A 12,769-nucleotide genomic window follows, 5' to 3' on the forward strand; every position below is an offset into this window, starting at 1 on the left:
TGGAATAAATCTCGAGATCAACTTTAGGTCTATTTGTCGATATTAAGGTTTTTTTTTTCTTTAAGCTCTTTTTCTCAAATCTCTGTTTTTTTATAGCAAAAACACAAAATATGCAATATTTTCCCAAAAATATTTCAAAGTGGAATATTTGATTAAATAATTGGAGCCTTAAATAGGTCGAAAGTTCATAACAACATTGATTTTGATTATTTATTATTTTTCGTGCTATGACAGTTTAAAAGCATGAAAAACTTAGAAATTTTGGGGGATCCAACGGGGCCCCACTCATAAAAGTGTTAAAAATAAGCCATACATTTTTTTTTTACTTAACGCTTAAATTTTTCATTCAAATTCAGATCCATCTGTCAATAATACTTTTTTTAAAATTAATTTTTATAGGGTTATTTCTTTGTTTTACGGCCTTTTATTAAAGACAACTTTTTTTAAATATGGCAAACAAAATATGCAATATTTTTCCTCAAAAATATTTTCAAGTGGAATAAATCTCGAGATCAACTTTAGGTCTATTTGTCGATATTAAGTTTTTTTTCCCTTTAAGCTCTTTTTCTCAAATCTCTGTTTTTTTATGGCAAAAACACAAAATATGCAATATTTTCCCGAAAATATTTCAAAGTGGAATATTTGATTAAATAATTGCAGCCTTAAATAGCTCGAAAGTTCATAACATTGGTTTTGATTCATTATTATTTTTCGTGCTATGACAGTTTAAAAGAATGAAAAACTTAGAAATTTTGGGGGATCCGACGGGGCCCCACTCATAAAAGTGTTAAAAATAAGCCATACATTTTTTTTTACTTAACGCTTACATTTTTCATTGAAATTCAGATGCATCTGTCAATAATACATTTTTTATAAATTTTTATAGGGTTTTTTGTTTGTTTTATGACCTTTTATTAAATAAAACTTTTTTTTAATATGGCAAACACAAAATAGACAATATTTTTCCTCAAAAATGTTTTCAAGTGGAATAAATCTCGAGATCAACTTTAGGTCTATTTGTCGATATAAAGGTTTTTTTTTTCTTTAAGCCCTTTTTGTCAAATCTCTGTTTTTTTATGGCAAAAACACAAAATATGCAATATTTTCCCCAAAATATTTCAAAGTGGAATATTTGATTAAACAATTGGAGCCTTAAATAGCTCGAAAGTTCATAACAACATTGTTTTTGATTCATTATTATTTCTCGTGCTATGACAGTTTAAAAGAATGAAAAACTTAGACATTTTGGGGGATCCAACGGGGCCCCACTCATAAAAGTGTTAAAAATAAGCCATACATTTTTTTTTACTTAACACTTACATTTTTCATTGAAATTCAGATCCATCTGTCAATAATACATTTTTTATATTTTTTTATAGGGTTTTTTGTTTGTTTTATGACCTTTTATTAAATAAAACTTTTTTTAATATGGCAAACACAAAATATGCAATATTTTTCCTCAAAAATATTTTCAAGTGGAATAAATCTCGAGATCAACTTTAGGTCTATTTGTCGATATTAAGTTGTTTTTTTTTCTTTAAGCCCTTTTTGTCAAATGTCTGTTTTTTTTATGACAAAAACACAAAATATGCAATATTTTCCCGAAAATATTTCAAAGTGGAAAATTTGATTAAATAATTGGAGCCTTAAATAGCTCGAAAGTTCATAACAACAATGGAAATTAATTATATTATATATATTTATAATATAATAAAATTATATTATATTAATATTAATATACGGTAATATGTAAACACACACACACACGTGTATATATATATATATATATATATATATATATATATATATATATATATATATATATATATATATATATATATATATATATATATATATATATATATATATATATATATATATATATATATATATATATATATATCAGTGACGTGCAGTCACTAGAGGCAGGTGAGGCGGGGCCTCACCTGCCATCATGGAAAGAAAAAAAATTTAAAAAGAAAAAAAATTAATTAAATTGTTATATGTATCCAGTGATTATACTATAAAGTTATTTTCCATTTAACTTCACATTTTTATTCAAAATCGCTGGGGGGGTGGTGCATGTTATATCAACTAAAGCCCACACTTAAACTTTCCACGTGCAAGATTGAATCTATTGTAACCTATTTTTATGGGCTTTCCTCTTTGTGATGTTAATTCCTGTTACACGCTGTTATACAGTATATGCCTTGCACTCTTATTTTGAAGGCGCGAAGAGCGGAAGTGATGACACGTTGGAGTGGAGCGGAGGTTTTTGAAAGAAGGTAAATAAAGTGGTCCTCGTGTAAACTGGAGCCTCCGTGTTTATTATTTTGTAGTTTCATACAGTATAGGTGACATTTATAAACCCTCGGTTACACTATTTAAAAAAGTTATTTAATAAGAAGCCAAAAAGTGCAAAAACAATAATGTTCGTGTTGGAGGAGTTGTGAATGACAGCTGGGCCACAACATTAGGTACATCTGCAGACTGCAGCACGGATTTCATATTTCATTCATTCACAAGTCCTCCAACACGAACATGATTGTTTTTGCACTTTTTGGCTTCTTAGTAAATAACTTTTTTAAATAGATTCAATCTTGCACGTAGAAAGTTTAAGTGTGGGCTTTAGTTGGTATAACACTCCCGTCAGGGGGTGCATTCTACGACGGGAGTGCATTAATCCAGCACAACAGCGGCGCATGGACTTCATTTATAAGTAAAGGTAAGACCATAATAACGTTTTTTTTAATTAAATGTACTTTTTTGTGTGCTACAGTTTGTATGTGTAAAGTTAAAGTTATGTTAAAGTACCAATGATTGTCACACACACACTAGGTGTGGTGAAATGTGTCCTCTGCATTTGACCCATCCCTTGATCACCCCCTGGGAGGTGAGGGGAGCAGTGGGCAGCAGCGGCGCCGCGCCCGGGAATAATTTTTGGTGATTTAACCCCCAATTCCAACCCTTGATGCTGAGTGCCAAGCAGGGAAGAATGCTGGTATGAGCTTTTAAACATAACCCGTTAACTGCTGCCAATCAAATGGTGAATACGATACTCTTTAGGGTTCATATGTTTGTAAATCTGACTGTGATGAAGTCAGTGCCTCACCAGCCATGAACCTCACCGCACGTCACTGATATATATATATATATATATATATATACATATATATATATATATATATATATATATATATATATATATATATATATATATATATATATATATATATATATATATATATATATATATATATATATATATATATATATACATACATATACGTATATGTATATATATCCATCCATCCATCCATTTTCTACCGCTTATTCCCTTCGGGGTCGCGGGGGGCGCTGGAGCCTATCTCAGCTACAATCGGGCGGAAGGCGGGGTACACCCTGGACAAGTCGCCACCTCATCACAGGGCCAACACAGACAGACAGACAACATTCACATTCACACACTAGGGCCAATTTAGTGTTGCCAATCAACCTATCCCCAGGTGCATGTCTTTGGAGGTGGGAGGAAGCCGGAGTACCCGGAGGGAACCCACGCAGTCACGGGGAGAACATGCAAACTCCACACAGAAAGATCCCGAGGCCGGGATTGAACTCACAACTACTCAGGACCTTCGTATTGTGAGGCAGACGCACTAACCCCTCTGCCACCGTGCTGCCCATGTATATATATATATATATATATATATATATATATATATATATATATATATGTATATATATATAGGTGTATAAATACAATTACCAAAAAAATATCACAAACATACGAGAAGTGTCACTGAATTTTAAAAAAAAAAGAAGAGTTGAGGTAATTATTATTTATATGTTATTATTTATCAATTGTATTATTATTCTTGACAAATAAACCAGTTTATAAACTTACAACAGAACATGCTTTTATTTCCGTCAAAATATCATTTTGTGGCCGCTGTAAACAAAAAAAATTACACAGAATGACCAAAAAAGTATTACATTTGTAGTGTTTTCGTGCAGTGTGACGAAACACCGACTTAACACTGAGTCAAACCGGAGCCAATGAAACAATGTTGCAAGATTAAGCATTTACTTCAACATTTCTCCATTGACATGACGGTGAAAACTGGGAAATAAAGTGATACAAATTCTCGTATCATTTTATAGATACTTGTAAGATAAAATGTCACATTCTACAATGTATTGTAGACACATTTGTTTCCACGGCTTTTAACATGTATCTGCAGTGTGACAAAATGACCAGCAGAGGGCGACTGCCCCATTTCTACATTAAATTGAACATGGAGCAAAAATGTTCACCAAGTTCTCAACAATCGCCAATATTTATACGTTTAAATGTTACCAAAATGAAATAAACTTACTGTAGACGACTTCACGCATTGCCTCGACAAGGAGTCACGATAGATGGCAACAAATTAATTCAGAACATGTCGAAATTTCTGCCGGTATTTCTTCACTTAATCCGGAAACTAACAGGAAGTGACCTTCTTCTTCTTTTGTTTAATGGCAGTTGGCAAGCAACCCTTCTGGTGTGCATTACCGCCACCTACAGAAATGGAGTGTGGACCGAGGTGGATCTCTACTCTATATTATTTTATTTAACCCAGTGTTTTTTTAAATATGTACATAATGATTTATAACCTATGTGTTCTGAGTGCAATCCTAAAATAGCTTCCACTGCTAACCCAATCTACTCTTTCGCTAATTTACTTACTTAATTAGGCTGACCATATTCTGAAATCCCCAAAAGAGGACACATATATGCGTGCCAAGGCGGGCAGCGCGCCAAGGCCGGGACTAGGTGAAAATTTGCCAATGATACTCGAACTTGCTTTATAAATAATATATTTATTTAAATAAAGCATTTTTTCTCCTCTGTTGACAGCAGTGTTGGCGCTAGGAATTATCAAAATGGGCTCCCAGGGACCTCATCAAGTCATAAAAATGGGGTCCCACAGTAAATTTTTGGGCCCCACTTTTTTGTAAGCGTTTTGAAAAAAAAGATAAACGTATGTATTATCCTGTTATATCTCACATTCTATATTGTGTTTTGGAAAAAGGTTGTCATAAACGTTACTTAATTCATTAAAAAATTATTAAAAAAAAGAAAACAAATTGTAAATGTATTCAATTATAAACATTCTTTCACTTTCTCCTTTCCTTCATGGAGCTGAACTTTACCACTGCTGGTAGTTTTTTCTATATTTGTATTTAATAAGTTGTAGGTGTATTTATTTCAGTATAAAAGTGTAAAAAGTGTTTTGCTTGGGTCAGGAAATGATGATAATGGTGTGCCAGGGCATACATACATTTTATATTTAAAGCTTAAATCTCTGGAGTCTACATCAACTTCAGATCTATCCCTCATTTCAAAATGTTTTAGTTTTTTGAAGTTGTTTTTTGGTTTGTTTGTTTTCCGCCCTTTTTTGTCAAACAAAACTATGTTTTTAATGGCAAAATCTTCCACCCAAAAATATTTTTCAAAGTGGAATATTTGATGTGAAGTAATCGGAACCTTGGATAGATCAATAATTCATAATAACATTGATTTTGATTCAATATTATGTTTTGAGCAATGACCGTTTGAAAGAAAAAAAAACTGCTTTGTTTTATTAGTCAACATTGCAGCTTTTTCTAAATTACATTTCACCTTTAAGCTTTTTTATTTCACTTTTGTTATGTTTTTGTTTATTTTAACAGTATTTTTAGAATGTGCCGTGGGCCTTTAAAACATTAGCTGTGGGCCGCAAATGGCCTCCGGCGCACACTTTTGACACCCCTGCTATAGATTTAAAAAAATGTAATCTGATAAATCTATGGATAAAAAGCAGAGCCTGGCGGCGCATGCGCATTTATCATACCTCTCTTGCTCTCTCTGTCTCTGCCCCTCCCTCATGAATTCTGCTGCGCGCACACCTTCACAATTTGTTTTGTTTTTAACCCCTTCTTAACCCTGGACGTACATTAAAAATACACACAACCCTAACTCAAAATGCAGGACATTTGAGGCATTTAAGAAACTCCGCCCGGACAGCCCCGCAAAAGAGGACATGTCCGGGGAAAAGAGGACGTATGGTCAGTCTACTTACATTGTATTAAAACATGTCCTACACTTTCTCTCTGATGGCAACAGTCACACAGCCTGTATTATGTTTCCCTATCAATTTCAATGAACTATTTAGATATGTATGTCCTAATCTCATTCTAGTAATGTCTTCTTCCTTCCTATTTCTATTGCCTCCTCTCATTACACCTACTCTCCTCTGGACTTTGTACTACTCTCTACCTTTTGTTTCCTTATTCCAATTATCCTGCCACTTTTTATTGTGTTCTATCTGAACTATATTCTTCACTTCTTCTTTACTGTGCTTAGTCTCCATGTTTACTTCTGTTTTAGTGGTTGCTTGTTTTGCGTATCTATCTGCTAACTCATTGCCCACAACGCCTACATGAGCAGGAACTAAGGCTGGGCGATATGGCCTTTTATCATTATTTCGATATTTTTTAGGCCATGTCATGATACATGATATATATCTCATTATTTTGCCTTAGCCTTGAATTAACACTTGATGCATATAATCACAGCAGTATGATGATTCTATGTGTCTACATTGAAACATTCTTGTTCATACTGCATTAATATATGCTCATTTTAAACTTTCATGGAGAGAGGGAAATCACAACTAAGTCAATTGACCAAAACTGTATTTATTAAACAGTTATCAAGCAGTGGCACAAACATTCATGTCATTTTGAAACAGAAAGAGACATTTTAAAACAAGCTATGAGTGCACTTTTGTGCATGATGTCACTAAGATGACATATCAAAACAACACTAAATTAAAGTGCACTTTTTGTACAGAACACCACTACAATGTTTTAAAACAAATAAAGAGCACTTTTTTGCATGATGTCACACAAGATATTTCAAAAACTGTAAAATAAAAATGAGCTGCATAATAGGAAATCAAATATTGTATGTCCTTCGTTATGTGGTAGGTTCCTGCGGACGTTATCTCCTTCTGTTGTTGACTATTTTTTTTGTACGGTGTCGATCTGGAAATGGTTGCTTTGGCATTTTGTTGGTGTGGCACCGGCCGGAGATGTTGACATGCGGAGTTTCAAGCACTCCTTATTCTCTAGCGGGTGACTTTTCAAATGATGCTACAAATTAGCAGTGATGCTACTTTTTGTAATAACGCTTTTGCCGCATACTTGACATATTACGGTTGTCTGTTCAACATCTTCCCGCTTGAAGCCAAACCACCGCCAGATGATGGCGGTGGGGAATTAATTATTCTCCCTTCATTTGTTGCCAGATTCGCACCTTCTTTCTCTCGTAATACCACTCGCACCGCACCGCTAGCACCACAGCTAACCTTACCCATGTCTGCTCGGCGAGAGCATATGACGCTGCACGCACGACAGTGTGTGACGTATGTAAGAAGGTGTAGTAGAATTTCTGACCTTTTGACCTATATTTCTTGTCTTTTAAGAATGTCCGCTCATTTTCAATACTCTTGTATTTTTGTGCCATTGAATGGACCAGTTGTGGGACAAAAGTGAATATTAAGTCGTGCCAACCTGTCTATAGAATGTGTTGACTGTCTAAAGGATTCGAGTTGTTATGGAACAGATAGGAAAAGCAAAACAAGACATTGACGCACTCGATAAGGAACGATGACGCACAAGAGACATATAAAAAATGGCAGAAGACTGGAACTCGGGGGTGATTTTGGCTTGTGTGTGTCTTGTGTGCTCTGGAGTACATTGTGTCTGCTTGCACGGCCAACTTAATTCAACCTGCACTTCTGATAATGGGTGAATAAATTTGTTGTACTAAACTACTTTTGTTGCCTGCTTAAGCTTCGGACAATCCACTACACAAATTGGCGTCACGAACAGGATGGTTTAGAAGCTACAGGTCGACAGCCGCTCCGCTCTCTCAGTCAGGCAGACAGTGTGCTGCACGCGCGCATCTAATACAAGGTAAGCGTTTTGCTTAAAGTGTAAACATTTTCTGCCTGGAGAGAGCCGGATCGATAAGACTAATTGCTGAATCTATTTTTGATAAAAGATAGGTTTAGTCAGGTTCTCCAAAAACAACCTGGAATGGGGTAAATTATGGTTGGATTGAGTTGTTTTATATGTGATCATTTGTCTGTGTGTTTGTTGAATATTTGTGATTTCTTGTTTTTAACATTAGGGGATTGTTGATAGAATTTTGGTGGTTTGGAGTGTAGAAGCACAGACGATGTGAGACGAAAAATTTCTTTTAACCTCTTCATCCTCTGTCGTTGCTGGCAGAGGATGCTTCTTTCTGCAAGTGCATCAGAATTAGCCAGAGTTGGACAAAGATAAATTTAAGGCAAGGGTTGCTAACTGGTGTGACATTTGGCCCATATAAAATTGATACGTCTGTGAAAGTGCGAGACACCTGTCTATGTGGAAACTGCAGCGGTCCCTAGTCCTTGTGACTCAGCGTGTAAAAAAGCCTCATATTAGGTGACCATTCAGTGACTCCGGTAAAGGAGATCAACTGAGCCAAGTTGTCACGAATCTGTTTAATGGCTGCAGAATAGACAGGTGGCGTCTCGGGCTCCATATGGTAGAGCTTTGGTGAAACTTGGTGAAACTGTATGGGACTGACCAGACACGATGTCTGTAGGATGCTGGGTGATTCCTGGTGGTCCTATGGCGCCTTAGAGGCCGGTGATCCGTGTTGGTCAGTTTGATAACGCAGGTGCTGCTCCAATGAAACGGGTTAATCGCCGTTTTATGAGCAATGATGGAACCTGGTTTTTGTGATATGAGACGGCCGATTCCACAAAAGCACGCGTGTATTAGTTGTTTATATTGGTCCGGACCAGGGGGGAGTGGTTTGTGGGATAAAAATGTGTGTTTTTTAAAATTGATATATATATATATCTGCGTATTTTAATAACTTTTGTGTAGCACCTGGTTTCTTATCTGGTTTAATTCCCCCCTTCCTTTCCCCCCCTCTCGCAACCTCCCCTCACGCTTTTTTCACAGCCCCGCTATCTGTAAAAGTCTGGAAATTGTCTAAAATGTGTGTGCGTGTGAGAAAGTAGACAAAGTTTATGTACAGAAAACATATGAGTGAATGATTTATCCATTTAACTATCTTATTCTGCTCCCGGAGGTTGGATTGCGGGGGCAGCAGCCTAAGCAGGGAAGTCCAGAATACCCTCCTTAAACTTGACTATTTGTCCATCTAAGAGTGAATGATAAATGTTGTTCTTATTATTAAGGTTCTGATATGATACAGCTGTGCTTCTGGATGAGAAAAGTAGTTGTCTATTGCATTTACTTTTAACTGTGCTGGTAAATTCTCTGTGTGTGAGTGACTGTGTGACGCATATAGTCTCAGCTGGGAGACATTTTGAGATAAGAGTGTGTGCGTGTGACGAGGCTGTGTGAGTGACAGCTGCGTGAGGCATTGGTTCGTAGAGGGGTGACACTGATAGCATTGAGCTAGGTTAGCATTGTGTTAGCATAGCATTGAGCTAGGTTAGCATTGTGTTTACATAACATTGGGCTAGGTTAGCAAAAGTTTGCTTACTGAGGCATAGTAAGGCTAAGTTAGCATCTAGCTTGGCATTACTAAGTGTGGTTGAACAGTTATTCTCGGTCTGTAGAGTGTGCTAGTAGTAGGTGCTTGCTAAGTCCAGTAAAATAATAGATATATGGAAAATTACACGTTTAAATATCAATAAATAAATACGGATTGTGGGACATTGAAACATTGTTTAATTCATCATTCATTTATATGTCTAGTATACTTTTTTTTTGGTACAGCTTTGCTGCTTATCTGATCCATCCAGTTCCTGTGGGAAGTTGCGACAAACACACACATCATAGATTAGGACACACTGTAACTTTGAATTAATAGTTATACAACAAATAAATTAATAATATTGAATTTAAATTTGATAAAGATAAATTGATCATACATTGACATTTAATTTTTTTAGGAATAAACACACAATAAAATAAAAGTTAAATTTATATTCTAATACATCTAAGGGCATCTGTGAAACATAGAGTCTGAAGAAGTACAGATAAGAGCCACTCAGCGCCATTGTCAAAACAAAACGTAGAGAAGCGTTAAACAAATTCTAATCAGAAGGAAGACAGACCAAAATATGAGAACTTAAGTAAACAGACAGCAAGTAAACCAGAAATAATAATGTAAATAAATAACAAAGAAAGCACATTTTTATGTGACATTGGTGCATGTAGAATTACAAATAGAGAATAAAACTAAATGGAAATAACTGTCTGCAAGATGAGCATGACGTCATGAATTGTGCTCGGGTTAGTAATAGATAGATAGATAGACAGATAAAACGTTATTGATTCCTTCAGGAGAGTTCCCTTTGGAAGAAGAACTAAAAAGTAAACAGTAACTAATAAGGGTATAAATGGAAACAAAATAGATTCTATTAAAAGAGAAACTAGGCATTAACGACCATGATATAAAAAAGTATTGCACTGTTATTGTTTTGCATTCCCTGTCATCCTAGCCCCCCAAAGAGGAGTTGTACAGTGTAATGATGTATGAGACAAAGGATTTTTCATAGGCTAAACCAGTAGTTCTCAAATGAGGGTATGGTGTTTCCGCCCGGACAAAAAAGGGAGGTACTTGAAGGTATGCCAAGGGGTACCTGAGATTTTAAATATTTTAAAATAGCGACGATTCAAAATCCTTTATAAATATAATTATAGAAGAATAATTCTTCAACAAAATAAATATTTAGAATTAAGTTCACGAGCCCAGATGGAGCTCTATTGCAATATCCAAAGAAGGTTGATGATTGATTATATGTATAGAAATCTTTATTATAATTTAATCACTTGTTTAATTTTTAAAACGTTTTAGTTATTCTTATTTTTTTTGTTTGTCCAAATAAGTCAAGTAAGACCACAACAAATGAGCAATATGGTACACTGTTATACAATTTAATAAATCAGAAAATAATGACATTATGCTGTATTTTATTTCTTTATTTTACTGGAAAAAAAGGTTGAAAACCACTGCCCTAAATCATATCTAAAGCTAAAATTATTTTATAAGACTGATTATTTTGGATTATTGTGTTTGTATTGTGAGAGAAGGAGAGAAAGTGACAAATGAAGGTATTCGTAAATGGTATGCTGTGATTGTGGTTAGCTGCAAGTTTGTTTATTTGTTTGTTTAGTTGCTTGAGTGAAATGGGAAGAAATCAATAGGAATAATTACATGCAAAATGGAATAAAACTATGAGTGCGATAGATAATGAATGAATAAATGAAATAAGTTTATTTTGGTCATATAATCAACCATCAACCAATTTGTGTGAGCAGTTTAACAGTAAATTAGACATATTAACAATCATACACATTTACACACAGAAAAGAAAAGAAAAAGAATGACCGAAAAAAGAATAGGCGGAAGCCAAAGCTTATATTGGCCTATGATATACAATTACTGAACATTAAATTACCTGGAACATCAACGTTAAAAGATGAAAGTAAGTGTTACTATATTTTCTAATGTTCAAAAAACTTTACCTTTCAAGGGTCTCCAAAACCATAACAAAAAACTACATGTTCAGCTCATCACTGAGGATGGTACATTATTTAACTCCTAAAACTGAAATACATTTGTGTTTTTATTTTATTTTACTTGACCTATTTCAAAAATCAATATCCCCCGTAAATGATAGTGTCTCCTCATAATGTAAACAAACTAAGAATACAAACTGGAAGGCTGTTGTTCTTTACTTGGAAACATAATTGCCATTGTTTTAAAATTAAATTATCTGAACATTTAACACATTATGACTTATAAAAAATAGATTGGTATGATCATAACAATAATGCTTTGTGTAATATTGAAATGAGCCTTTTAAGTTTAAGTATTGGGTCTATATTTCTTCTATAAACATTTCCCCAAACTTCAAAACAATATTACATATGGAAAAATAAATGAATAATATAACATGTGCAGACATTGCTTATTCAGCATGTGTTTTACTTTATACCGAATAGCAATGGATTTGGATATTTTTCTTTAATATGTTCAATATGCGGCTTCCAACATATTAATGATCAATTACTATTCTCAAGAATGTAGTTCATATACTCTGTCAATTTCCACTTGATTCAACTTTAATTTGTGTTTCACAATTTGACTTTGCACCCTGGACAGGTCGCCACCTCATCAAAGGGCCAACACAGATAGATAGACAGACAACATTCACACACTAGGGCAAATTTAGTCTTATTAATTTCTACATATTGAGATCTATTACTTAAAATAACTACTTAACCACTGTTGTGAAACACCTTTCTAATTTATAGGAGTATTGGGATAGGATTGAGGAAGATGTCTGCTGTGGTGGTGGTTAGTTTGGAAATTAATTTAATAAAAGTAACTTTAAAGTGCAGTCTGACATTTTAGTTTGGAGTAATTTATAGTTTTATTTAGACATTGCAGTATACCATACCATGCGCCCGGGAATCATTTTTGGTGATTTGGCTCCCAAAATTTTTTGTGGTCTTTGTGTGACTCGGCCGGGGTTTTGAACTTGCGACCTGCCGATCTCAGGGCGGACACTCTAACCAATAATTACAAATAACAGCCTACATTAGTAATTAGAATAAGAGCCGATATGTAAAGTGTTAAAAAGAGGAGAAGTGCGATTAGGGCTGGCGCCTAGAGCATGGCCTTGTATGTTTGTTGTGAATA

General features: G+C 34.6%; 1 protein-coding gene across 4 annotated transcripts in view; it reads right to left on the bottom strand.

The window, feature by feature from the left end:
* Window positions 1-12,769, bottom strand: part of ptpn22 (protein tyrosine phosphatase non-receptor type 22) — a 94,096-nt gene that overhangs the window by 64,406 nt on the left and 16,921 nt on the right. For 3 of the 4 annotated variants that reach the window (XM_062052782.1, XM_062052781.1, XM_062052777.1), the window contains exon 1: window positions 4,377-4,510. The exons of the other annotated variant lie outside the window; for it this stretch is intronic. The gene's annotated coding sequence lies outside the window, so the exon portion shown is untranslated. Of the gene's footprint in view, window positions 1-4,376; window positions 4,511-12,769 lie in introns of those variants that run through there. 4 annotated transcript variants of the gene reach the window in all.

The sequence above is a fragment of the Entelurus aequoreus genome, linkage group LG07, assembly GCF_033978785.1.
Source record: "Entelurus aequoreus isolate RoL-2023_Sb linkage group LG07, RoL_Eaeq_v1.1, whole genome shotgun sequence".
In the NCBI taxonomy this organism is placed as follows: Eukaryota; Metazoa; Chordata; class Actinopteri; order Syngnathiformes; family Syngnathidae; genus Entelurus; species Entelurus aequoreus.